This window comes from Condylura cristata, unplaced genomic scaffold (assembly GCF_000260355.1).
Source record: "Condylura cristata isolate star-nosed mole 26May11 unplaced genomic scaffold, ConCri1.0 scaffold00015, whole genome shotgun sequence".
NCBI lineage: Eukaryota > Metazoa > Chordata > Mammalia > Eulipotyphla > Talpidae > Condylura > Condylura cristata.
The window spans coordinates 522964-523978 of NW_004567116.1; the positions used below are offsets into that span (position 1 = coordinate 522964).

At 69.8% G+C, this 1015-nt stretch overlaps 1 protein-coding gene across 1 annotated transcript in view; it reads right to left on the reverse strand.

Annotated features, from left to right (window-relative positions):
• Window positions 1–1015, reverse strand: part of LRP5 (low density lipoprotein receptor-related protein 5) — a 52300-nt gene that overhangs the window by 14733 nt on the left and 36552 nt on the right. The window lies entirely within an intron of this gene.

Consider the following 1015-nt stretch of genomic DNA (forward strand, 5'->3'; position numbering starts at 1 on the left):
GGTCCTGCGGGCAGCTGGAGGGCGTCCCGCAGCCCCGTCACCCCCAGACTGGGGCCAAGCGCCCGCTTTGCCAGACTCGGCTCTCTGGCCAGAGCCCACTGCCCTGGGCCGCTGCCGGCCGGGGACGCCGATGCAGCTGGAGCCCGGGGGTGGGTCTGCGGGAACCCGACTTCAGGCACAGTCCTCGGAGCCTCGAGCTGGGCAGCACAGCGGCCACTCGCCACCAGCGGACAGAGTCACCGGCTGGCCAGTTTTCTAGCCCCGACCCCGACTTCACCGCCCAGAGCGACACTCAGGCTGAGAAGCTGCACGACGGCGCCAGCTGGCGAGGGGCGGGCCAGTGCATTCCCGCTGCCCACAGGTGGACGCCACCTGGGGGCCAGACAGGTGAGCACGCCCAACCCAGTTCCGGCAAGGATGTGAAAGTGGGGCAAGCCAGATGGAGAGGACAGGACCCCAGGGCCAGATAAGCCCCAGGGACACAATTTCGGAGGCGGGAGCCATGGGTGGGGACGGGTGTCCGGGCGAAGGGCCAGCGTGAGGACACTGGAGGCCACGGCGCCGGCCACTGGAAATGGCGAACCTGGCACACGTTCTGCTGGCTGACCACAAGGAAAACCAACGTAGCCCCACAGGTGATGGCTTCAAATGGCACCCCAGGGGTGGACAAGGGCGCCCCAAGAAAGAACCACCGTGGCCGGCTGGGGGCTCGGCCTGGCGGCAGGGGCGAAGCACAAGGTGCCGCAGACCTGGAGCTGTTCGGCCTCCCGGCGGCAAAGCCTTCCCGACCCGACCCCGTGAAGGCTCCTCTCCAGCCGCACCGGGAGGCAGCTTGTGCCCGGGACCTTCCCAGCAGGGAAGCTGCAGCCCACCAGTAACACTTCTCCATCCCCTCCCCAAGGGACCCAGTGACTGTCACCTGCACCGCGCAGGGATGACGCCCCCCCCTTGCAGGCCGCTCCCCAGGGCCCGGGAAGCAGCCCGCGGGGGGCCCCGTCGGGACCCCACAGGCGCC